The 25,281-nt window shown below is 41.1% G+C and overlaps 2 long non-coding RNA genes across 3 annotated transcripts; both read right to left on the bottom strand.

Annotated features, from left to right (window-relative positions):
- Positions 1 to 822: 822 nt before the first annotated feature.
- LOC145875742 (uncharacterized) lies at positions 823 to 11,960 on the bottom strand. Of its 2 annotated transcripts, XR_014391320.1 has the most exons (4): positions 11,722 to 11,960; positions 9,004 to 9,145; positions 3,811 to 3,867; positions 1,244 to 2,156 (listed from the first exon to the last, which is right to left on the bottom strand). It is a non-coding gene; the product is annotated as an uncharacterized LOC145875742 (long non-coding RNA). The 2 variants fall into 2 exon arrangements; XR_014391319.1 differs by lacking the exon at positions 11,722 to 11,960 and having other exon boundaries at positions 823 to 2,156; positions 9,004 to 11,715.
- An 8,760-nt stretch (positions 11,961 to 20,720) lies between these two features.
- LOC123732125 (uncharacterized) lies at positions 20,721 to 25,038 on the bottom strand. Its single transcript, XR_006762980.2, has 2 exons — positions 24,968 to 25,038; positions 20,721 to 21,756 (listed from the first exon to the last, which is right to left on the bottom strand). It is a non-coding gene; the product is annotated as an uncharacterized LOC123732125 (long non-coding RNA).
- Between the last annotated feature and the right edge of the window lie 243 nt (positions 25,039 to 25,281).

Below are 25,281 nucleotides of genomic sequence, written 5' to 3'. Positions count from 1 at the left end.
AGACATATCAGTGTGGATGACGGATCACCACCTCAAGCTGAACCTCGGCAAGACGGAGCTGCTCTTCCTCCCGGGGAAGGACTGCCCGTTCCATGATCTCGCCATCACGGTTGACAACTCCCTTGTGTCCTCCTCCCAGAGTGCTAAGAGCCTTGGTGTGACCCTGGACAACACCCTGTCGTTCTCCACCAACATCAAGGCGGTGACCCGATCCTGTAGGTTCATGCTCTACAACATTCGCAGAGTACGACCCTGCCTCACACAGGAAGTGGCGCAGGTCCTAATCCAGGCACTTGTCATCTCCCGTCTGGATTACTGCAACTCGCTGTTGGCTGGGCTCCCTGCCTGTGCCATTAAACCCCTACAACTCATCCAGAACGCCGCAGCCCGTCTGGTGTTCAACCTTCCCAAGTTCTCTCACGTCACCCCGCTCCTCCGCTCTCTCCACTGGCTTCCAGTCGAAGCTCGCATCCGCTACAAGACCATGGTGCTTGCCTACGGAGCTGTGAGGGGAACGGCACCTCCGTACCTTCAGGCTCTGATCAGGCCCTACACCCAAACAAGGGCACTCCGTTCATCCACCTCTGGCCTGCTCGCCTCCCTACCTCTGAGGAAGCACAGTTCCCGCTCAGCCCAGTCTAAACTGTTCGCTGCTCTGGCACCCCAATGGTGGAACAAGCTCCCTCACGACGCCAGGACAGCGGAGTCAATCACCACCTTCCGGAGACACCTGAAACCCCACCTCTTTAAGGAATACCTAGGATAGGATAAAGTAATCCTTCTAACCCCCCCCCCCCCCCTTAAAAGATTTAGATGCACTATTGTAAAGTGGTTGTTCCACTGGATATCATAAGGTGAATGCACCAATTTGTAAGTCGCTCTGGATAAGAGCGTCTGCTAAATGACTTAAATGTACATACTGTATATATATACATACATAACATATACAGATAAATAAATACAGAAAAAAATAAACAGAAGGAATTTGAACCCAGTCTGACACAAAGAGAAGATTCATATGGGAGACAAGTCTATACACAATCTATATACACACATACCATTTACCACATAGAAGAGTCATATGGGAGACAAGTCTATACACAATCTATATATACACATACCATTTACCACATAGAAGATTCATATGGGAGACAAGTCCATACACAATCTATATATACACATACCATTTACCACATAGAAGATTCATATGGGAGACAAGTCTATACACAATCTATATATACACATACCATTTACTACATAGAAGACTCATATGGGAGACAAGTCTATACACAATCTATATACACACGTACCATTTACCACATAGAAGATTCATATGGGAGACAAGTCTATACACAATCTATATACACACATACCATTTACCACGTAAAAGCTAAATATTTTTACAATTTAATTATAGGTAAACATTTTTCTTATATTCCAGGATTTATCTAAATATTCCACAAACGGAAATACACAATGGACAAAAAAACATTTCAATTTCACCTCATCACTCAGCCACATACTGCCAGGGTATATCTGGTGGTCTTTCTGGAATAAGAGCAAGCGTATATCGTGGTAGAAAAGGAAATAGAGGATTAAATCAGTTTCATTCTCTATTTCGTTGAAGTCACAATAGTTACATAGTCTTTCCTCTTCCATTTCACCACAATACTGACCTGTTTCAATACTCAGAGACAATATCCCTGATCTGGCCTGTTTCAATACGCAGAGGAAATATTCCTGATCTAACCTGTTTCAATACTCAGAGACAATATCCCTGATCTTACCTGTTTCAATACGCAGAGGCAATATCCCTGATCTGACCTGTTTCAATACTCAGAGACAATATCCCTGATCTTACCTGTTTCAATACACAGAGACAATATCCCTGATCTTACCTGTTTCAATACGCAGAGACAATATCCCTGATCTTACCTGTTATACATAATATATCTCTCACACACCAATTCACCCTGAATCAAACTAAATGTTCTCAATTTGGGTTTATGATTCATCTCCTCCACCCATTTTATTTTCATGTTGGATCAACAGTTGTTTTTTAATCATATCTATGTCTCCCTTCATTTGGTTTTGGTACAGATGTTCATAGTTACACTGTTGAAAAAGCTCAGACATTTCAGTTGCCCAGGCTTCCCCTATGGATAGATAAATACAATAATCATGAAAAAAGTCATTGATGAAAGAGACTTCAACTAGGACTATAAAATAATGAAGAAACAGTTTAACATTTTGTTATTTTATGGCTTATATTTATTGTAGAAGTTGATAAATAACACCTGGGGACAAAAACGCCTACATCTTCTGACAAAAAGTGTTAAAATGCATAACATTCCCTTTCAGGATCCATATTTTGGTGTTTATAAGGTAAAGGACACCTGATATTTAAAGCCTTTTTGAATCCACATTTTACACTAAATAAGAACTGATTTTTCCCGGGGACAGAAAAGACACCACATGGTAGGAATGACTCAGCAGCACCTAGACACTAGTTTAGTGGATTCCAAATGTTCCCTCTACTTTATTCTACATTATTAACCTGAAATACTCACTTTACTTGGAAACTGAGTTGCAGTTTAGAGGTTAAACTATGAGCTGCTCTGTCATCTCAAAATGACCCTGTACAGATACTTTCTTATATTCAGTTTCAACTGTAGTCAAGGAGTCACCCTTCATATAACAACAGTAACCAGAGGGTGGAGCTAACAGTCAGTTTCAACTGTAGTCAAGGTGTCACCCTTCACATAACAACAGTAACCAGAGGGTGGAGCTAACAGTCAGTTACAACTGTAGTCAAGGAGTCACCCTTCATATAACAACAGTAACCAGAGGGTGGAGCTAACAGTCAGTTTCAACTGTAGTCAAGGTGTCACCCTTCATATAACAACAGTAACCAGAGGGTGGAGCTAACAGTCAGTTTCAACTGTAGTCAAGGTGTCACCCTTCACATAACAACAGTAACCAGAGGGTGGGGCTAACAGTCAGTTTCAACTGTAGTCAAGGTGTCACCCTTCACATAACAACAGTAACCAGAGGGTGGAGCTAACAGTCAGTTTCAACTGTAGTCAAGGTGTCACCCTTCATATAACAACAGTAACCAGAGGGTGGAGCTAACAGTCAGTTACAACTGTAGTCAAGGAGTCACCCTTCATATAACAACAGTAACCAGAGGGTGGAGCTAACAGTCAGTTTCAACTGTAGTCAAGGAGTCACCCTTCATATAACAACAGTAACCAGAGGGTGGAGCTAACAGTCAGTTTCAACTGTAGTCAAGGAGTCACCCTTCATATAACAACAGTAACCAGAGGGTGGGGCTAACAGTCAGTTTCAACTGTAGTCAAGGTGTCACCCTTCACATAACAACAGTAACCAGAGGGTGGAGCTAACAGTCAGTTACATGAGACAGCAGTAACGTGACACTGTTCTGAATCTTGATTAAAAAATGTTATAGTCCTTCTTCAAGACATCTCTCTTACATTATTTTAGCTAAACTTATAATTTACTCGAAATCAGGTTTAGTTGTGTTTTTCCCCTGTAAGGTGTGTACGTGCTGGATAAGAACCAAAGGATGAGAAACCCTGAGATAAACATAAAACCATATAATGTAAAAGCTCCTCCACCATCTTTACCAGACGTTTTACTGATAACATGTAGACCTACTGATTAGTTTCCACTTTGAAAACTGCTGTCAGCAAGTCAGCTCAACAGTTCTTCTAACTAGTAATATCTCATTCCAGGTATTCATTCACATACTCTGTCATTTAGAATGAATTATTGTTCATAAATACTTACTTTATTTGTCAGTATTGTCCATATAGTGTTTTCTGCTCTGTCATCTCAAAATGGATCCTGTACAAAATCACATATTTACTTTCAGTCACCTCCTGGGTGGTGCAGTGGTCTAAACCACCCCATCTGAACAGTTTCTCACCAACTGGCCACCTGGTCTATAGAGACTAAATGACTATACACTCTACGCTGCACACCACATCAACGGGGATGTAGTGGAGGGTAAACCCACGTAAACGCGCTTAAGCACCTTTTTATTTGTAAAATAGCGTTTACTCAACTTTGTATTTTGTTAATTATCGTTTACCACTTCTTATGCGTTTCCAGCGTTAAGCCTAAATTCCATCGTGGAAAACGGGCCCAGGTTGGTCAGCATGATAAAGAATCATATCTCAAGCCTACTCTGTCTATTGAATGTCTGACTACGACCTAACTTTATAATAGTTATATGTAGCCAAGACTTACCAGAGTCTGTACGTCTGTCCTTCAAATCAACACATTTATCCTACTTCTAATGTTGCAGAGAAATGTGCGCTACATTTTCTACAGTCATTTTGTAACGGTGTAGACTACACAGTTACTTTCACTTTCATATGAGGAAATCACGTCCCTTCTGACGTCACCGGTGTATGGGTAAATAATGATGACAGAAGAGCCTCTACTAACTAGTAATAATATGTCATTCCAGGTATTCATTATCTTACTATGTCCTTTATTGTTCAGAAATACTTTATTTGTACTTCTCTCCATATAGTGTGTTTCCTCTTTTGTCATCTCACCATGGATCCTGCACTCAGGCGTCTCCCCACCCTGATAATAAAGTGTTTTATTGGTATCTTCCACTAGATGGCAGTAAACACCTGCTGTAACTACACTTTACAACAGCATTCCTTATTCATAAAGGCAGTGTCTCAAAGGAGGAGTGCTGAATCAGGATCAGGTCCCCCTCTCCATGTAATCTGATTCATTATGATCTAGGATCAGGTCCCACCTCTCCATGTAATCTGATTCATTGTGATCTAGGATCAGGTCCTCCTCTCCATGTAACCTGATTCATTATGATCTAGGATCAGGTCCCCCCCTCTCCATGTAATCTGATTCATTATGATCTAGGATCAGGTCCCTCCTCTCCATGTAATCTGATTCATTATGATCTAGGATCAGGTCCTCCTCTCCATGTAATCTGATTCATTATGATCTAGGATCAGGTCCTCCTCTCCATGTAATCTGATTCATTATGATCTAGGATCAGGTCCTCCTCTCCATGTAATCTGATTCATTATGATCTAGGATCAGGTCCCCCTCTCCATGTAATCTGATTCATTATGATCTAGGATCAGGTCCCCCTCTCCATGTAATCTGATTCATTATGATCTAGGATCAGGTCCCCCCTCTCCATGTAATCTGATTCATTATGATCTAGGATCATGTCACCCCTCTCCATGTAATCTGATTCATTATGATCTAGGATCAGGTCCCCCCTCTCCATGTAATCTGATTCATTATGATCTAGGATCATGTCACCCCTCTCCATGTAATCTGATTCATTATGATCTAGGATCAGGTCCCCCCTCTCCATGTAATCTGATTCATTATGATCTAGGATCAGGTCCCCCCTCTCCATGTAATCTGATTCATTATGATCTAGGATCAGGTCCCCCCTCTCCATGTAATCTGATTCATTATGATCTAGGATCAGGTCCCCCCTTTCCATGTAATCTGATTCATTATGATCTAGGATCAGGTCCCCCCCTCTCCATGTAATCTGATTCATTGTGATCTAGGATCAGGTCCCTCCTCTCCATGTAATCTGATTCATTATGATCTAGGATCAGGTCCTCCTCTCTCCATGTAATCTGATTCATTATGATCTAGGATCAGGTCCCCTCCTCTCCATGTAATCTGATTCATTATGATCTAGGATCAGGTCCCCCTCTCCATGTAATCTGATTCATTATAATCTAGGATCAGGTCCTCCTCTCTATGTAATCTGATTCATTATGATATAGGATCAGGTCCTCCTCTCCATATAATCTGATTCATTATGATCTAGGATCAGGCCCCTCCTCTCCATGTAATCTGATTCATTATGATCTAGGATCAGGTCCCCCCTCTCCATGTAACCTGATTCATTATGATCTAGGATCAGGTCCTCCTATCCATGTAATCTGATTCATTATGATCTAGGATCAGGTCAGCGGGCCTGCTAGTGATAGTGGTGGAGTCAGCACCTCCACACGTGGAGATGTATCCACTCAGTCCAGTAGACCTGCTAGTGATAGTGGTGGAGCCAGTACCTCCACACATGGAGATGTATCCACTCAGTCCAGTAGGCCTGCTAGTGATAGTGGTGGAGATGTATCCACTCAGTCCAGTAGACCTGCTAGTGATAGTGGTGGAGATGTATCCACTCAGTCCAGTAGACCTGCTAGTGATAGTGGTGGAGATGTATCCACTCAGTCCAGTAGACCTGCTAGTGATAGTGGTGGAGATGTATCCACTCAGTCCAGTAGACCTGCTAGTGATAGTGGTGGAGATGTATCCACTCAGTCCAGTAGACCTGCTAGTGATAGTGGTGGGGATGTAACCACTCAGTCCAGTAGACCTGCTAGTGATAGTGGTGGGGATGTATCCACTCAGTCCAGTAGACCTGTTAATGATAGTGGTGGAGATGTGTCCAGTCAGTCCAGTAGACCTGCTAGTGATAGTGGTGGAGCCAGTACCTCCACACATGGAGATGTATCCACTCAGTCCAGTAGACCTGCTAGTGATAGTGGTGGAGATGTGTCCAGTCAGTCCAGTAGACCTGCTAGTGATAGTGGTGGAGCCAGTACCTCCACACATGGACATGTATCCACTCAGTCCAGTAGGCCTGCTAGTGATAGTGGTGGAGATGTATCCACTCAGTCCAGTAGACCTGCTAGTGATAGTGGTGGAGCCAGTACCTCCACACGTGGAGATGTATCCACTCAGTCCAGTAGGCCTGCTAGTGATAGTGGTGGAGATGTATCCACTCAGTCCAGTAGACCTGCTAGTGATAGTGGTGGAGCCAGTACCTCCACACATGGAGATGTATCCACTCAGTCCAGTAGGCCTGCTAGTGATAGTGGTGGAGATGTATCCACTCAGTCCAGTAGACCTGCTAGTGATAGTGGTGGAGATGTATCCACTCAGTCCAGTAGACCTGCTAGTGATAGTGGTGGAGATGTATCCACTCAGTCCAGTAGACCTGCTAGTGATAGTGGTGGAGATGTATCCACTCAGTCCAGTAGACCTGCTAGTGATAGTGGTGGAGATGTATCCACTCAGTCCAGTAGACCTGCTAGTGATAGTGGTGGGGATGTAACCACTCAGTCCAGTAGACCTGCTAGTGATAGTGGTGGGGATGTATCCACTCAGTCCAGTAGACCTGCTAGTGATAGTGGTGGAGCCAGTACCTCCACACATGGAGATGTATCCACTCAGTCCAGTAGACCTGTTAATGATAGTGGTGGAGATGTGTCCAGTCAGTCCAGTAGACCTGCTAGTGATAGTGGTGGAGCCAGTACCTCCACACATGGAGATGTATCCACTCAGTCCAGTAGACCTGCTAGTGATAGTGGTGGAGATGTGTCCAGTCAGTCCAGTAGACCTGCTAGTGATAGTGGTGGAGCCAGTACCTCCACACATGGACATGTATCCACTCAGTCCAGTAGGCCTGCTAGTGATAGTGGTGGAGATGTATCCACTCAGTCCAGTAGACCTGCTAGTGATAGTGGTGGAGCCAGTACCTCCACACGTGGAGATGTATCCACTCAGTCCAGTAGGCCTGCTAGTGATAGTGGTGGAGATGTATCCACTCAGTCCAGTAGACCTGCTAGTGATAGTGGTGGAGCCAGTACCTCCACACATGGAGATGTATCCACTCAGTCCAGTAGGCCTGCTAGTGATAGTGGTGGATATGTATCCACTCAGTCCAGTAGACCTGCTAGTGATAGTGGTGGAGATGTATCCACTCAGTCCAGTAGACCTGCTAGTGATAGTGGTGGAGATGTATCCACTCAGTCCAGTAGACCTGCTAGTGATAGTGGTGGAGATGTATCCACTCAGTCCAGTAGACCTGCTAGTGATAGTGGTGGGGATGTATCCACTCAGTCCAGTAGACCTGCTAGTGATAGTGGTGGGGATGTATCCACTCAGTCCAGTAGACCTGCTAGTGATAGTGGTGGAGATGTATCCACTCAGTCCAGTAGACCTGCTAGTGATAGTGGTGGAGATGTATCCACTCAGTCCAGTAGACCTGCTAGTGATAGTGGTGGAGATGTGTCCAGTCAGTCCAGTAGACCTGCTCGTGATAGTGGTGGAGATGTGTCCAGTCAGTCCAGTAGACCTGCTAGTGATAGTGGTGGAGATGTGTCCAGTCAGTCCAGTAGACCTGCTAGTGATAGTGGTGGAGATGTATCCACTCAGTCCAGTTGGCCTGCTAGTGATAGTGGTGGAGATGTATCCACTCAGTCCAGTAGGCCTGCTAGTGATAGTGGTGGAGATGTATCCACTCAGTCCAGTAGGCCTGCTAGTGATAGTGGTGGAGATGTATCCACTCAGTCCAGTAGACCTGCTAGTGATAGTGGTGGAGATGTATCCACTCAGTCCAGTAGACCTGCTAGTGATAGTGGTGGAGATGTATCCACTCAGTCCAGTAGACCTGCTAGTGATAGTGGTGGAGATGTATCCACTCAGTCCAGTAGACCTGCTAGTGATAGTGGTGGAGATGTATCCACTCAGTCCAGTAGACCTGCTAGTGATAGTGGTGGAGATGTATCCACTCAGTCCAGTAGACCTGCTAGTGATAGTGGTGGAGATGTATCCACTCAGTCCAGTAGACCTGCTAGTGATAGTGGTGGAGATGTATCCACTCTGTCCAGTAGACCTACTCCATGACCCACAGCAACGCAGTCTTCTATGGACCAGTTTATTCCAAAGTCTATGTCTTTAGCAAAACAAGGCCACATTGATATTGCATTGGCTAAAATGATTGCCACCGATTTCCAGCCATTTTAGATTGTGGAGGTTTTAGAAATTATAGCAATAATGTAAATCCAATGTACACAATTCCAAGCAGGAAAACCCTTTCAAAATCACTTTTCCACAAATGTACGAGAGCACACAGGCTTCAGTGTGGAAAAGAGTCTAAAAAGCTACTGCAGTTTTCCTTACCACTGACTGCTGGACATCAAGGGTAACCACTTCTTACATGTCGGGTACATGTCACTTCATTGAAGATTTTTTCGATGTCTAGCTGTCTTCTGGACTGCTTTGAGTTCAGCGACAGACACACCCAGAGAACTTGGCAGAGGAACTGTTGAGAGTGGCCAGAGAAGGACAAGTAGATGGAAAAGTGGTCTGTTGTGTTAGCGACAATGCAGCTAACATAACCAAAGCCATGAAAATGTTTAATAAATTGATCCATCATCCATGTCTTGCCCATACAATCAACCTGATTGTAAGAGATGCTCTGAAGGTGATGAAGCCTACTGTGGACAAAGTGAAAGCAGCTGTGGAATACTTCCACAGGAGCACAGTAGGTGCTGAAAAACTAAAGTCTACACAACGCCAGATGGGGATGCATGAGCTGAGGCCTAAACAAGACTGCACTACAAGGTGGAATTCAACATTTTATATGTTGAAGCGGTTTCTTGAGTCAAAGGATGCCATCATCTCTACCCTGGGCATTGTCAATGCACCTGTTGATGCTCTGACCCAAGAGGAATGGGAGGTGGTGGAGGAGGTGTGCAGTCCTGGAGCAGGTCACTGTGGAGATCAGTGGAGTGAGGTACAGTAAGCAGTTATTACTGCATCATTATTTAATCCAGTATTATATATGTATATGAGCAGTAGATGAGAATGTAGTATCAGTAGACTAAACATGAAGCTGAACTAATAAGTTACTGTTCTCTCTTTTCAGCTATGTGACCACCTCAACAATGATACTCCTGTGTAAGGGTCTGCAGCGAATCACAGCCAGACGCCAGAGAGAAGCAAATTTAATGTGACCGAGTTGATGGACACCCTATGTTCATCAATGGACAGAAAGTTCCACAGAATGGAATATAATCACGTGCTATCAGAAACCGCTGCACTTGACCCCAGGTTTAAGTAGTTAGCCTTCAGTGATGCCATAGCGATTGATGAGGCTCTTCAAAGAATAACCTCCTCAGCAGGGAGGGACAGCCCCAGCAGTCAGCTGGCTCAGGCACCAGGGCATCAGGAAGAAGAGGGATCAGATGGAGGGACAGCCCCAGCAGTCAGCTGGCTCAGGCACCAGGGCATCAGGAAGAAGAGGGATCAGATGGAGGGACAGCCCCAGCAGTCAGCTGGCTCAGGCACCAGGGCATCAGGAAGAAGAGGGATCAGATGGAGGGACAGCACCAGCAGTAGTGTCACAAACGTCTGCTGTTTGGATGCTGTTTGACGAGAGAGCAACTGGGGATGCAGCACGAAGGAATCTCTCAGCAGATGCCATAATGGAGGTCCGATCCTATTTGGAGGAGCCCCTCCTCCAAAGATCTGCAGATCCTCTGAGCTGGTGGAAGAACAAGGCCTCTGTCTGCCCACGGCTTACTAAAGTCATGACAGGGAGACTCCGCATAGTGGCCACATCCGTTCCCTCTGAGAGGGTCTTCTCGAAAACAGGACAAATAATTACTGAGAGAAGAAACCGCATCAGCCCCTCGAAAGTGAGGCAGCTTGCATTTCTGAATGCAAATCTCTCATAAAAGCAAAATCTGGTCAGCATTGCTGTGTGCTGCTGGTTATAACATGGTAATAAAGAAGAGAGAGAAAAGAGGGACCAGTTTAATGTTTTGGGATGCTGCAGTTTTGCATATTGTTATTTATTTTTCTTTGATATGGTTAAATATTCTATTATTATGTTGTTCAGGTTGTATTCATTTTCAATGGTTAGATTTATATGCACTTTGTTTATATACATTAAAAAGTTATACTTTAAATGCACATGTGTAATAGCATCCTTATGTTTTACATTTATTTCAAATTGTGGGATGCTGCAGTTTGGCAAATTGTTATTTATTTTTCTTTGATATGATGCAATATTCTATTATGTTGTTCAGGTTGTATTTATTTTGAATGGTTAGATTTATATGCACTTTGTTTATATACATTAAAAGTTATACTTTAAATGCAAATGTTTAAGAGCATTCTTTTTCATAACAAACAAAATGCATTTTTAAATACATTGTGGTTAAGGTAGAGTATGATTTCATTTAATAATTTAATTAGAATTGTTTTAACACCAATCATAGTCAAACACGTCACCACCCATTTATATAACAATAGTTATATAACAACAGTATCCAGCGGGTGGGGCTAACAGTCAGTTGCATGTGACAGCAGTAACTCATGACATTGTACTGAATCATGCTTCAGTTTTTATATTATAGTCCTTCTTCAAGACATCTCTTTTACATTATTTTAGATAAACATATAATTTACTAGAAACCAGGTTTAGCTGTGTTTTTTTCATCAAATATGAATTCTAGTAGGCCTTTAATAATTGTAAACAGGCCTACAAACCCAAAAGGTTTTCATTTGAGAATGTTCATTTGTATGCCTCAAATATTAAACTGTTTTAAAATATTTAATGATTAGTTGAATCAGGTCTGTAAGTGCTGGTCAGAACAAAAGGATTGAGAAACCCTGAGATAAACATAAAACCATATAATGTAAAAGCTCCTCCACCATCTTTACCAGACGTTTTACTGATAACATGTAGACCTACTGATTAGTTTCCACTTTGAAAACTGCTGTCTGTCAGCAACTCAGCTCAAGTAGCAGTTCTAACTAGTAATATCTCATTCCTAGTATTCATTCTCTTACTCTGTCGATTAGAATAGATTATTGTTCAGAAATACTTACTTTATTTTTCAATAATCTCCATGTAGTGTTTTCTGCTCTGTCGTCTCAAAATGGATCCTGAACAAAAGAACAACTTTACTTTCGGTTTCAATCAGGCGTCTCCCCACCCTGAAAATAAAGTGTTTTATTGGTATCTTCCACTAGATGGCAGTAAACACCTGCTGTAACTACACTTTACAACAGCATTCCTTAATCATAAAGGCAGTGTCTCAAAGGAGGAGTGCTGAATCAGGATCAGGTCCCCCCTCTCCATGTAATCTGATTCATTATGATCTAGGATCAGGTCCCCCCCTCTCCATGTAATCTGATTCATTATGATCTAGGATCAGGTCCTCCCTCTCCATGTAATCTGATTCATTATGATCTAGGATCAGGTCCCCCCCTCTCCATGTAATCTGATTCATTATGATCTAGGATAAGGTCCCTCCTCTCCATGTAATCTGATTCATTATGATCTAGGATCAGGTTCCCCCTCTCCATGTAATCTGATTCATTATGATCTAGGATCAGGTCCCCCACTCCATGTAATCTAATACATTATGATCTAAAATACTTAACTGATCCTAGATCAGCTGTCCTACTCTTTATGAATACTGTCACAGAATCAATTAGTATCATTCATTGAACTGCTTTGCCATGAACAGATCTGTGAGGTCTTAACTTAAAGGTTCTATATTGACCTTATGGTCATTTTAATGGGGTTGAACATCCATCCCATCAGATTGTGTAAAGGATTTTATGAGTTCAGAAAAACAGTGACTTGGAAGCATCTCTCTGACCTCACCCTGCTGAAACACACTCAAGTAAAGACCACATAGCTACAGTTATATGCTTTTCTGTTTTTATACACTTTTACAGCCAATGTATGGACAGGTATCCATATGAATCAGTACAATATACAAACTAGTAAGCCACCTCCCAATAAGGGGTCAGCAATATCAAGCATGCAGCACTAAACAGACAGACATCTCAGGCAACAAAATCTCACACTCAATACCTGCAAATATTTACAAAAATTATTGTAGCAGATTTTATTTTGACTTCATGAGAAAAGACCCACATTTTTGGGTGAAATTAACAGAAGCCTTTGCAACAACAATCTAAAATAAGTTTTGCTAGCGTTATGAATATACAGTGTCTTTATTAATATATATGTTTTAATTGTAGTTGTATGCCTATATGTACAGTTTTTTTTAACACTTGTTAACAACCACACACTTTTAATGGGGGTGGCAGGTAGCCTAGTTGTTAGAGTATTGGGCTAGTAACTGAAATGTTGCTGCATCGAATCTCCAAGCTGACAAGGTAAAATTCGGTTGTTCTGCCCCTGAACAAGGCAGGTTACCCACTGTTCCCCGGTAGGCCATCACAGGGGCGGAAATGCCAGGGGGGACGGGGGGGACACAACCCCCCCATCCTGGGAAAAATATGATTTGTCCCCCCCAATATATCACTGAAACATAACTATGTAATTTAAATAATATTAATAATATGCAATGAAAGCAATTGTGCTGATTATAGACACTTAATAGCTTGTTCTTAAGTTTCAAAAGATTGCGACCCCCCCCACCCTTTGCCTCACAATGGTTTGATCCACTGCCAGTTCCTTAGCTTGCGAGGTAACGTAGAGGTCGTATCTACTGTCTGAAAGGCACTCAATACACGTAACTGACGTGAGGTTAATCCAGTCAATCGCGCACACACACTAGCTGAATATGCAGAGCTAGCGCGCAAATATTAACTATTAAGCTAGCTAGTACCTATTCCATGTATGTGGCGTCGTCAAAGATGGAATCTTTGCTATCGTCAATTTATTCCAAGATCAGCATGCATGTAAGTTAGTGCTTCAAAGTCCCTGTGATAAGGTTAGCGATAAACTGAACAGAACTTCACTCTCTTCTACCATTGTTTTAAATATATTTAATGGTCTCGTTGCAAAAGCTAAATTGTCGCAAGGGAACTTTTATTAATATATTTTATTTCACCTTTATTTAACCTGGGTAGCAAAGATTATAGCAAACACCACTGAATTGGTGCTCGCTAGCTTTGCAAATTCAGCTATTGTTAGAAGCCAGCCAATATGAAACAAACGATTAAAATTACAAAAGGTTGCAGCATATGTTGTGTAAATGGTGAACTCATACAGCTGTCAACTCTTGTCACTGCAATCCGTTTCACATTTGCTAGCTACCTTTTAGATCGAAGCCCATATAGAATGATAGAAGATAAGATGATAGAAGCCCATCTCCTACTGTAAATAACCTACATACTGTGTGTGTGTAGCCAACCAGGTAGAAAAATGGCAGAAAAATGGCAGAAAAAAGACGGACATCAGAGTATTTTTCAGTACACCAAAACGCAAAGTAAGAACCCTCGTAGCCTAATATCTCAAAGACTAGTTGATAAAATGTTCATAAGAAAGAAATGAAATTCTAATGGAAATGTTTCACAATGATGTCATTAGGCAGAGCAGGCAACAGATGGCACACAGACAGCAGAGTTGGGGACAGATATGCAGGGACAGACTGGCAGAGACAGGGAGTCTCAGGTAAGTTTGTTGAGTCTTTGTTTGGCAACATTATGAAAGGTTCTCAATTTTTTTTACTTGTAAAATAGGAACATAATTGGAAAATGCCATGGATACCCCCACTCTCAACTTAAACTGGTGACTGAACTAAGATGTGTTAAAGGCAATGGTATTGCTGTTGTGATTAGTTGTGTAGTTTTGGGTACCGGTAGTTAGGAGTACGGCAAACACCTTATTTCTTTGGTTCCTCAATATACATTTACCATATTAAACGTAGGCTATGTGTTACAGCACTACTTTTGGTGTCCCCCTCAGGAATTGCTCTTGAGAAAATGTAATGTAATTGTCCCCTCCAAAGTTGATATCAGATTTTCGCCCCTGGGCCATCATTGTAAATAAGAATTTGTTCTTAACTGACTTGCCTAGTTAAATAAAGGTTAAATAAAATAAAATAAAAATGTATTCTCATATAGTTCTATGCTCACTCTATCTAGCTGTGTATAATGTTATAACTCTTCTGTCTGTATTCTGCCTCTAAATGTTGTCTATCAAATATATTCACATTTTATTTATTTACATTTTATTTGCCACATGCACCGAATACCACAGTTGTAGACCTTACAGTGAAATGCTTACTTACAAGCTCTTAACCAACAAGTTTTAAGAAAAATAGGTGTTAAATAAAAAACACATAAGAAAAAAATAGACATAAAAAGTAACAAAAATTAAACAGCAGCAGTAAAATAACAATAGTTGAGGCTATATACACATACATACAAATATACATAAACCGCCACCCCTTGTCTTACCAGAGATCGGTGTACTATCGAAAAAGCGTAAAACCTGCCAGCTGTATGTTATTCACCATGTAAAATTATGTGTACAGATGTAGGATCTTATTTTGATCACTCCCTACTGCAGAAGAACGTTCCTGCAATGCAGGAAATGTAAAACTTGTAGTGTATTTGAGGATTAAAAAGGCTTCTGAAGTTTGTAATTTCCACTTAGAGATATCAGACTTAAGTATCAACCCCTACAAAAATGTCCATTAATTATAATCCCCATGATAATTCACATTTCTTGTTGCTGCAGGAATATTTTCCTGCTGTAGTAAACTGGCTCAAATTAAGATCCTACATATGTACGTGCAAATGTACTTGGTGAATAAAGGTGATTGTGATTCTACAAAGGTTGAGTCTCTAGATTCCCTTGCTGCTCTGGAGAAATAATGACATGGTTGTCATGGTGATTTAAACAGGGACCTGGTTACCTCCCAACTCTGATGTCATTTGTTACATTTCACCCTGTTGATAAAGGCAGCTACAAGGATGAACCCAGAAGACAACTCTAAATCAACACTCACTGATATTATCCTGAAATCCTTTCACTCATATTGTGGTGTCTCTTCGTTTAACAGATAGTCTATGATATTAATATTGTAGCAAACAGTGGTGCAGGGCAGTGAACCCAGGTCGCTGGTGAACAAGGAAAACACCCTATGCATCGCACAAATAGGGTTAACCCAGTATTTATTTATTTATTTTACTAGGCAAGTCGGTTAAGAACAAATTCTTATTTTCAATGATGGCTTAGGAACAGTGGGTTAACTGCCTTGTTCAGGGGTAAACAACCGATTTTTACCTTGTCAGCTCAGGGATTTGATCTTGCAGCCTTTCGGTTACTAATCCAACGCTCTAGAGCGTTGGAGCGCAGCTACCTGCCGCCCCAAGTAAGATTAACCCAGTATCAGTATTAATATTGTTAACCCAGTATCAGTATCAATAGTGTTAACCCAGTATCAGTATTAATAGTGTTAACCCAGTATCAGTATCAATAGGGTTAACCCAGTATCAGTATCAATAGGGTTAACCCAGTATCAGTATCAATAGTGTTAACCCAGTATCAGTATCAATAGTGTTAACCCAGTATCAGTATAAATAGGGTTAACCCAGTATCAGTATCAATAGTGTTAACCCAGTATCAATAGTGTTAACCCAGTATCAGTATCAATAGGGTTAACCCAGTATCAGTATCAATAGGGTTAACCCAGTATCAGTATTAATAGGGTTAACCCAGTATCAGTATCAATAGGGTTAACCCAGTATCAGTGTTAATAGTGTTAACCCAGTATCAGTATCAATAGTGTTAACCCAGTATCAGTATTAATAGTGTTAACCCAGTATCAGTATCAATAGTGTTAACCCAGTATCAGTATCAATAGGGTTAACCCAGCATCAGTATTAATAGTGTTAACCCAGTATCAGTATCAATAGGGTTAACCCAGTATCAGTATCAATAGGGTTAACCCAGTATCAGTATTAATAGGGTTAACCCAGTATCAGTATTAATAGGGTTAACCCAGTATCAGTATTAATAGTGTTAACCCAGTATCAGTATCAATAGGGTTAACCCAGTATCAGTGTTAATTAGTCCCGTGCTTCAGCTACTCAGACCCCTCACACATCCGGTCCATTCTGATGACCTCACAGACACCATACCACTTCTGACACCAATGTAGCAAACAGCTGGGCAGGGAAGTGAACCCAGGTCGCACCTGAACTATAGTATCTGAATATTGATATATTGAATTTGACTTGACCACATCCAGTCAGCTCCATTTTGTCTGATTAAACTGACACCAACCTGTCTCAGTAGTAGTAGACTGTTAGGAGTGTTTTACTGTCATTCACTATACTAACATTACACCAACCTGTCTCAGTAGTAGTAGACTGTTAGGAGTGTTTTACTGTCATTCACTATACTAACATTACACCAACCTGTCTCAGTAGTAGTAGACCGTTAGGAGTGTTTTACTGTCATTCACTATACTAACATTACATTTAATTTATCTACACACTTTACAATAATCCCTGGCAGGATTCTCACCTTGAAACTTCATTGTGATTTTTTTCTGTTCTGTTCTGTATATTCTGATGGGTGAGGCCTGAGCTGGAATGTGAAGCTAACTGAAGCTGGCTAGCTTTAGAAAACCAGTATATCAAGCCTGTATCATAGTATACCCCTCAGGCTACGTTCAGGTTTCAGCAAGAGGCAGGTATCAACATGCCGAGTCGTAGGCGACAACCTGGGTTGTATTCATTAGTTTACTCCACAGCCAACAGTTTTAAGATGTTAAATAAAACATGAACCGTTTACTCTAAACGCTGTACAATGTGACCTAAACGGTTTCTGTTGCCAAACGTTTTGCTACGGTGGGCACTAATGAATACCACAAACTGTTTTGAGGAAGTGTAAGTTGTTGTTAGTCTCTCGAACATTATTTATTTGTCTCTCTTTCACACAACATACCTTCCTGAGTGAAAAGAGTTAACTGTAGATTATAAAGAGAAAATGTTTGTTTGTTGCTAGTTGTGTTTTAAGCCTGTTTTGAGAAGACAAGTCTATAGACCTATGATACAGTACACTCTTAGAATAAAGGGTTCCAAACGGGTCCTCCGGCCGTCCCCATAGGAGAACGCTTTTGGGTTCCAGGTAGAACCCGTCTGGCTTCCATGTAAAACCCTCTGTGGAAAGGGTTCTTCACGGAACCCAAAAGTGTTCTACCTAGTACCAAAAAAAGGATTCTACAAAGGGTTCTCCTATGGGGACAGCAAAGAACCCTTTTAGATTGTAGATAGTGTAGGAGCGATCACCCTGGGGCACACAGATGGGCACAGAACGAATTCACCCCACGCATCTAATTTATATCAAATACATTTTATGGAGAATAGGACTATTATAAAACTGTCCACCAAAAACATAATTAACTATATTAATACACATAACAATACCATCAACTATATTAATACACACAACAATATCATCAACTATATTAATACACACAACAATATCATCAACTATATTAATACACATAACAATATCATCAACTATATTAATACACACAACAATACCATCAACTATATTAATACACACAACAATATCATCAACTATATTAATACACATAACAATATCATCAACTATATTAATATACACAACAATACCATCAACTATATGAATACACATAACAATATCATCAACTATATGAATACACACAACAATATCACCAACTATATGAATACACACAACAATCGTCGTCTTACCTTTTATCTCTCAATAGAAACAGAGTCTGAATGATCATTCGGTCGTTGAAAGTTACATTCGTTTGCTCTGCTCATTTACATATCAGGTTCTGCCTGTTCTCTCTCCGAGTCCCTCTCTCTTTACAGCTCTTACAATGAGCCTTGGCAAACATTCTACAACTGTCTGGAAGTCTATTGGAGGGATGTGACACCATTCTTCCACAATAAATTACATCATTTGGTGTTTAATTGATGGTAAGTTTTCAATTGTGTTGAGACTCTGACCTGTCCAATGAGCCACATTGATTAAAGAATCCTACAGTACCAAAACACCCTCTCACTCACACACACACACACACACACACACACACACACACACACACACACACACACACACACACACACACACACACACACACACACACACACACACACACACACACACACACACACACACCGACTCACAAACAGTGCAGTAATTAGAACCCCTATAGCAGCTATAAGTAATACAGTCTACTGTACACTCCCCTCCTCTGCCTCTCTCCATCACTTTCTCTGTGTCGTCTGTTGCTGTCTCTATGTCTTGTCTGGTGTCTCTCTCCATCACCAGAATAATTGGTGAGGGTTAGGCCTACTACAATACAACATTCAAAACATGAAAACACAACTACATAACTAGCCTGTCCAACCTCTCTTTCATATCGTCTGAGATCGCTAAAGACTGGAAAGCCCCCTCTTCAAAGGGGGTGACACTCTAGACCCAAACTGTTATAGACCTATATGTATCCTACCCTGCCTTTCTAAAGTCTTCGAAAGCCAAGTTAATAAACAGATCACCGACCATCTAGAATTCCACCGTACCTTCTCCGCTATGCAATCTGGTTTCAGAGCTGATCATGGGTGCACCTCAGCCACGCTCAAGGTCCTCAACGATATCATAACCGCCATTGATAAAAGACAATACTGTGCAGCCGTCTTCATCGACCTGGCCAAGGCTTTCGACTCTGTCAATCACCGTATTCTTATCAGCAGACTCAACAGCCTTGGTTTCTCAAATTACTGCCTCGCCTGGTTCACCAACTACTTCTCAGATAGAGTTCAGTGTGTCAAATCGGAGGGCCTGTTGTCCGGACCTCTGGCAGTCTCTATGGGGGTGCCACAGGGTTCAATTCAATTCTCGGGCCGACTCTTTTCTCTGTATACATCAATGATGTTGCTCTTGCTGCTGGTGATTCTCTGATCCACCTCTACGCAGACGACACCATTCTGTATACTTCTGGCCCTTCTTTGGACACTGTATTAACAACCCTCCAGACGAGCTTCAATGCCATACATCTCTCCTTCTGAGGCCTCCAACTGCTCTTAAATGCAAGTAAAACTAAATGCATGCTCTTCAACCGATCGCTGCCTGCACCTGCCCTCCTGTCCAGCATCACTACTCTGGACAGTTCTGACTTAGAATATGTGGACAACTATAAATACCTAGGTGTCTGGTTAGACTGTAAACTCTCCTTACAGACTCACATTAAGCATCTCCAATCCAAAATTAAATCTAGAATCGGCGTCCTATTTCACAACAAAGCCTCCTTCACTCATGCTGCCAAACATACCCTTGTAAAACTGACTATCCTACCGATCCTTGACTTCGGCGATGTCATTTACAAAATAGCCTCCAACACTCTACTCAGCAAATTGGATGCAGTCTATCACAGTGCCATCCGTTTTGTCACCAAAGCGCAATATACTACCCATCACTGCGACCTGTATGCTCTCGTTGGCTGGCCCTCACTTCATATTCATCGCCAAACCCACTGGCTCCAGGTCATCTATAAGCCTTTGCTAGGTAAAGCCCTGCCTTATCTCAGCTCACTGGTCACCATAGCAGCACCCACTCGTAGCATGCACTCCAGCAGGTATATTTCACTGGTCACCCCCAAAGCCAATTCCTCATTTGTCCACCTTTCCTTCCAGTTCCCTGCTGCCAATGACTGGAACGAACTGCAAAAATCACTGAAGCTGGAGTCTTATATCTCCCTCATTAACTTTAAGCATCAGCTATCAGAGCAGCTTACCGATCATTGCACCTGTACATAGCCCATCTGTACATTGCCCAACCAACTACCTCATCCCCATTTTGTAATTTCCTTTATCCTTTGCACCCCAGTATCTCTACTTGCACATTCATCTTCTGCACATCTATCACTCCAGTGTTTAATTGCTAAATTGTAATTATTTCTCCACTCTGGCCTATTTATTGCCTTACCTCCCTAATCTTACTACATTTGCACACACTGTATATAGACTTTTCTATTGTGTTATTGACTGTACGTTTGTTAATTTTCATAAACTTCATCGTCTGAAGAGGAGAAATCATCGGACCAATATGCAGCGGGTATATTGCTCATCTTCGTATTTATTGAAGGTAAACAGACTCAAACAAAATAACGACGATAACAGTCCAGTAAGGTGCACAGACTAAACCGGAAACAACCACCCACAAACACAAGTGAAAATGAACACACTAAATATGGCCTCCAATTAGAGACAACAACCACCAGCTTCCTCTAATTGGAGGTCATTGAAAAAACACAACATAGAAAGAGAAACCTAGAATAAACATAGAAATAGAAAATATAGAACATACATCAAAACCTCGAAACACACAAAACAAACACCCCCCTGCCACGCCCAGACCAAACTACAATAACAAATAACCCCTTTTACTGGTCAGGACGTGACATTTATCCCATGTGTAACTCTGTGTTGTTTGTGTCACACTGCTTTGCTTTATCTTGGCCAGGTCGCAGTTATAAATGAGAACTTGTTCTCAACTGGCCTACCTGGTTAAATAAAGGTACATAAAATAAGAAATAACACAGAACTCTCAACTAGTTCCATCAAACAGAAAAACAACTAGAAAGCTGGATAAACACATTCAGATTTCTAGATGTTACACTTTTCTTTTGCGTTTTAGGGGTCATAGGTCAGATCAGTGGTCATGGTTGTTATGCATGGACTAAAAAACAAACTTGAAACCATTTTTCTCAGATTCACTGTTTGTGTAGACTGCTCCTTGTCTTTTCTAGGGCAGTAGTTCAGGTGGCTGTTTGTGTAGACTGCTCCTTGTCTTTTCTAGGGCAGTAGTTCAGGTGGCTGTTTGTGTAGACTGCTCCTTGTCTTTTCTAGGGCAGTAGTTCAGGTGGCTGTTTGTGTAGACTGCTCCTTGTCTTTTCTAGGGCAGTAGTTCAGGTGGCTGTTTGTGTAGACTGCTCCTTGTCTTTTCTAGGGCAGTAGTTCAGGTGGCTGTTTGTGTAGACTGCTCCTTGTATTTCTAGGGCAGTAGTTCAGGTGGCTGTCCTTGCTCTTAGTCTGCCTCCTGTCTCTCCGATCATCATAGACAGTTGTAGAAAAAGTACCCAATTGTCATACCTGAGTAAAAGTCAAAAAATATTTGGATCTAAATATACTCAAGTATGAAAAGTAAAATTAAAAGTATAAATCGTTTCAAATTCCTTCTATTAAGCAAAGCAGGTGTCACCATTATCTTGTTTTTTAAAATGTATGGATAGGGGGCACATACCAAAACGAAGATGTAATTACAAAAGATGCATTTGTGTTTCCTGACTCCGCCAGATCAGAGGCAGTAGAGATGACCATGTGTTGTCTTGATAAGTGAATTAGACCATTTTCCTGTCCTGTCTAAGCATTCAAAATGTAACGAGTACTTTTGGGTATCAGGTAAAATGTATAGATTAAAAAGTACATTATTTTCTTTGGGAATGTAGTGATGTAAAATTAGCAAAAATATAAATTCAAAAGTAAAGTACAGATACCCCCCAAAAAACAACTTATGTAGTACTTTATAATATTTTTACTGAAGTTCTTTACACCACTGGCCATGGGTACACCTTCCTGAAAACAATGACTCCATACGTTGCTGAAACCTGTTCTGCCAGTTCATGTCCTTAAAGACTAGAATGTTCCATTGTGGTTACCCAAAAAGATGACAAGATAGTTCACACATTCATCATCCAGGGTTACTGTCAAACAGATATGTTACATTTCTGGTTGGTCCACAACTTGTTTCCTGCTTGTAGCAGGCCGTGTTAACAGGAATCCTTTTCTCTAACTAGAAATCATGTGATTTCATGAGAATATTTTTCTGCAGTGAGAATGTAATGCAAGTCAAGCTGTCCTTGGATGAATGTCAACAAGATTTATAACCAGCATTGTTAAATTAACTGTTGTTATATTTAAAAAAAAATCAATGCTGTCATTTTCTATGTTAGCTTGCTTTTAAAATGTTTTATTGTCACAGACAGCGGATTGGTGCAGTGTAATGTGTTGTTTTACAGGGTCAGCCATAGTAGTATGATAGGTGCAGTGTAATGTGTTGTTGTACAGGGTCAGACAGTAGTATGATAGGTGCAGTGAAATGTGTTGTTATACAGGGTCAGCCATAGTAGTATGATAGGTGTTGTTATACAGGGTCAGCCATAGTAGTATGATAGGTGCAGTGTAATGTGTTGTTGTACAGGGTCAGACAGTAGTATGATAGGTGCAGTGTAATGTGTTGTTGTACAGGGTCAGACAGTAGTATGATAGGTGCAGTGTAATGTGTTGTTGTACAGGGTCAGACAGTAGTATGATAGGTGCAGTGTAATGTGTTGTTGTACAGGGTCAGACAGTAGTATGATAGGTGCAGTGTAATGTGTTGTTGTACAGGGTCAGCCATAGTAGTATGATAGGTGCAGTGTAATGTGTTGTTGTACAGGGTCAGCCATAGTAGTATGATAGGTGCAGTGTAATGTGTTGTTATACAGGGTCAGACAGTAGTATGATAGGTGCAGTGTAATGTGTTGTTGTACAGGGTCAGACAGTAGTATGATAGGTGCAGTGTAATGTGTTGTTGTACAGGGTCAGACAGTAGTATGATAGGTGCAGTGTAATGTGTTGTTGTACAGGGTCAGACAGTAGTATGATAGGTGCAGTGTAATGTGTTGTTGTACAGGGTCAGACAGTAGTATGATAGGTGCAGTGTAATGTGTTGTTATACAGGGTCAGACAGTAGTATGATAGGTGCAGTGTAATGTGTTGTTGTACAGGGTCAGACAGTAGTATGATAGGTGCAGTGTAATGTGTTGTTATACAGGGTCAGACAGTAGTATGATAGGTGCAGTGTAATGTGTTGTTGTACAGGGTCAGACAGTAGTATGATAGGTGCAGTGTAATGTGTTGTTGTACAGGGTCAGACAGTAGTATGATAGGTGCAGTGTAATGTGTTGTTGTACAGGGTCAGACAGTAGTATGATAGGTGCAGTGTAATGTGTTGTTGTACAGGGTCAGACAGTAGTATGATAGGTGCAGTGTAATGTGTTGTTGTACAGGGTCAGACAGTAGTATGATAGGTGCAGTGTAATGTGTTGTTGTACAGGGTCAGACAGTAGTATGATAGGTGCAGTGTAATGTGTTGTTGTACAGGGTCAGACAGTAGTATGATAGGTGCAGTGTAATGTGTTGTTGTACAGGGTCAGACAGTAGTATGATAGGTGCAGTGTAATGTGTTGTTGTACAGGGTCAGACAGTAGTATGATAGGTGCAGTGTAATGTGTTGTTGTACAGGGTCAGACAGTAGTATGATAGGTGCAGTGTAATGTGTTGTTGTACAGGGTCAGACAGTAGTATGATAGGTGCAGTGTAATGTGTTGTTGTACAGGGTCAGACAGTAGTATGATAGGTGCAGTGTAATGTGTTGTTGTACAGGGTCAGACAGTAGTATGATAGGTGCAGTGTAATGTGTTGTTGTACAGGGTCAGACAGTAGTATGATAGGTGCAGTGTAATGTGTTGTTGTACAGGGTCAGACAGTAGTATGATAGGTGCAGTGTAATGTGTTGTTGTACAGGGTCAGACAGTAGTATGATAGGTGCAGTGTAATGTGTTGTTGTACAGGGTCAGACAGTAGTATGATAGGTGCAGTGTAATGTGTTGTTGTACAGGGTCAGACAGTAGTATGATAGGTGCAGTGTAATGTGTTGTTGTACAGGGTCAGACAGTAGTATGATAGGTGCAGTGTAATGTGTTGTTGTACAGGGTCAGACAGTAGTATGATAGGTGCAGTGTAATGTGTTGTTGTACAGGGTCAGACAGTAGTATGATAGGTGCAGTGTAATGTGTTGTTGTACAGGGTCAGCCAGTAGTATGGTGACCCTGGTTTGTTATCCCTTTCCCTTAGTCTTCCTCCTGTCTCTCCTATCACCATGGTTGCACCTTCCTGAAACTAACTAACTAACTAACTAACTAACTAACTATATTAATACACATAACAATATCATTAACTATATTAATACACACAACAATATCATCAACTATATTAATACACACAACAATATCATCAACTATATGAATACACATAACAATACCATCAACTATATGAATACACACAACAATATCATCAACTATATTAATACACATTACAATATCATCAACTATATTAATACACATAACAATACCATCAACTATATGAATACACATAACAATACCATCAACTATATTAATACACACAACAATATCATCAACTATATTAATACACACAACAATATCATCAACTATATTAATACACATGACAATCGTCGTCTTACCTTTTATCTCTCAATAGAAACAGAGTCTGAATGATCATTCGGTCGTCGAAAGTTACTTTCGTTTGCTCTGCTCATTTACATATCAGGTTCTGCCTGTTCTCTCTCCGAATCCCTCTCTCTTTACAGCTCTTACAATGAGCCTTGGCAAACATTCTACAACTGTCTGGAAGTCTATTGGAGGGATGTGACACCATTCTTCCACAAGAAATTACAGCATTTGGTGTTTTATTGATGGTAAATTTTCAATTGTGTTGAGACTCTGACCTGTCCAATGAGCCACATTGATTAAAGAATCCTACAGTACCAAAACACCC

The sequence above is a fragment of the Salmo salar genome, unplaced genomic scaffold (genome assembly GCF_965601325.2).
Source record: "Salmo salar unplaced genomic scaffold, fSalSal1 ptg000332l, whole genome shotgun sequence".
Taxonomy (NCBI): domain Eukaryota; kingdom Metazoa; phylum Chordata; class Actinopteri; order Salmoniformes; family Salmonidae; genus Salmo; species Salmo salar.
The sequence above is the reverse complement of the archived record's forward strand: the minus strand, read 5'-3'. Positions and strand labels throughout refer to the sequence as shown.